The sequence below is a fragment of the Nematolebias whitei genome, chromosome 8 (assembly GCF_014905685.2).
Source record: "Nematolebias whitei isolate Nwh7 chromosome 8, NemWhi1, whole genome shotgun sequence".
In the NCBI taxonomy this organism is placed as follows: domain Eukaryota; kingdom Metazoa; phylum Chordata; class Actinopteri; order Cyprinodontiformes; family Rivulidae; genus Nematolebias; species Nematolebias whitei.
This window is the reverse complement of record NC_056505.1, coordinates 46243111-46245336: the sequence shown is the minus strand read 5'-3', so window position 1 is coordinate 46245336 and position 2226 is coordinate 46243111. Positions and strand designations below refer to the sequence as shown.

Below are 2226 nucleotides of genomic sequence, written 5' to 3'. Positions count from 1 at the left end.
GTATATAACAACAAAAAAGGTTGAATCATGTCATCTGGACTTCCAGATGACATGATTCAACCTTTTTTGTTGTTATATACCTGGATGACTGAGAAAACAAACTTTGTGTTTTATCTATGTGCATATTTGCTGAAGATGATGATGGACTTTTAATTCACGAGAATATGAAATGCAGTTGTGATCTGTAGGAAAGCATTATTTATAGTTTTAGACAAATATACCAACCATTGGTAGATAGTTGATGGTGGTAGATTTTCTTTTAAGGACAATTTTTTTTCACTTTATTATAACAAGTGTAGTTTTTTCTTTCATGAGTTTTGACCTGTGAATTACTGTACAATCAATCCACCTCATTTATTTCCAGCAGCAAAGCCTCTGACCTTCTGTCAGGTCCAGTCAGATGTCAGAAAAGATGTGTAATGATATTATTATTTTCATTCATTTATTTTTATTTATTTTTTCAAGTACAATAGTCCCTCATTTATAGCGGGAGATCCATAACCTGAAGTCCCGCGATAAATGAAAAACCACGAAGTAGGAATACTAGTACAAGTAGTAAGTAGTAGTATTTTATTATTTATATACACACACACACACACACACACACATATATATATATATGTTCTAGATTTGCGCCGCTCAAGGTGGCTGCATGTTGGAGCAGCTCTGTTACTTTTATTCTGACATTTTGCTTTTGGAAACTTGAATTAATTAACTTAAGTTATTAATTAACATTAATTCCTGGTTTTCTGGATGTAAATCCTATTTTTTGGATTATTGTTTTCTCTGGTATCGGACGCTGTGCAGCCGGAAGGATTTTTACTGAGACTTTTTTGGTTTTGGACATTTGTTATGATGCGTAACCATGGCAACAAGGCAGTTTTCTACAACAACAGCAGCTGATTAACATCTCAAAAGCTCAAATATCTCAACTATGGCCCCAACTCTCAAATGAGTTGAAAATAATGTTATGTGGACGCGTTCTCATCTACCTGCCAGCTGTGCTAGAGTGCCTGACCACTGAGATCCTGGAACTAGGAGGAAACACGGCTCATGACAGCGGAAGGACAGGATCGTCCCTCAGCACCTACAGTTGGCTGTCTGCAGCTATGAGGAGCTTGGCAGACTGCTGGGAGGAGTGGCCATTGCTCTGGGAGGAGTTCTGCCCGGCATTCAGGCGGTCCTACAGTCCAGGAGAACCGAGAGGCCAGCCGAGTCTGGGTGGACGGATCGGACAGCATCTGCAGCCAGTTTCTTAGGATCCACTGTGGGATGGACCTTTACAAGAGATCCTTCCAGTCAACAGACATCAGTATCTATAACATCTCTTTATGAAATGAGGATAACGAGTTACAACAACAAATAATTTTCCTCTGGGATTAATAAAGTATTTTTGAATTGAATTGAATTGAATATATACAAACCGGATTCCAAAAAAGTTGGGACACTACACAAATTGTGAATAAAAACTAAATGCAATGATGTGGAGATGGCAAATGTCAATATTTTATTCGTAATATAACATAGATGACAGATCAAAAGTTTAATCTGAGTAAATGTAACATTTTAAAGAAAAAATATGTTGATTCAAAATTTCACAGTGTCAACAAATCCCAATAAAGTTGGGACAAGTAGCAATAAGTGGCTGGAAAAAGGAAATTGAGCAAATAATGAACAGCTGGAAGACCAATTAACACTAATTAGGTCAATTGACAACATGATTGTGTATAAAAAGAGCTTCTCAGAGTGTCAATGTCTCTCAGAAGCCAAGATGGTAAGAGGATCACCAATTCCACCATTGTTGCGCAGAAAGATAGTGCAACAATACCAGAATGGTGTTACCCAGCGTAAAATAGCAAAGACTTTTCAGTTATCATCATCAACCGTGCATAACATCATCAAAAGATTCAGAGAATCTGGAACAATCGCTGTGCATAAGGGTCAAGGCCATAAAACTCTACTGGATGCTCATGATCTCCGGGCCCTTAAACGTCACTGAATCTCAAACAGGAATGCCACTGTCAAGGAAATAACAGAATAGGCTCAGGAATACTTCCAGAAAGCATCGTCAGTGAACACAATCCACCGTGCCATCTGCCGTTGCCAGCTGAAACTCTACAGTGCAAAGAGGAAGCCATTTCTAAGCAAGCTCCACAAGCTCAGACGTTTGCACTGGGCCAGGGGTCATTTAAAATGGAGTGTGGCAAAATGGAAGACTGTTCTGTG

At 38.7% G+C, this 2226-nt stretch overlaps 1 protein-coding gene across 1 annotated transcript in view; it reads right to left on the bottom strand.

Annotated features, from left to right (window-relative positions):
* Positions 1-2226, bottom strand: part of imp4 (IMP U3 small nucleolar ribonucleoprotein 4) — a gene marked incomplete at its 5' end in the record, with an annotated part of 116425 nt that overhangs the window by 110317 nt on the left and 3882 nt on the right.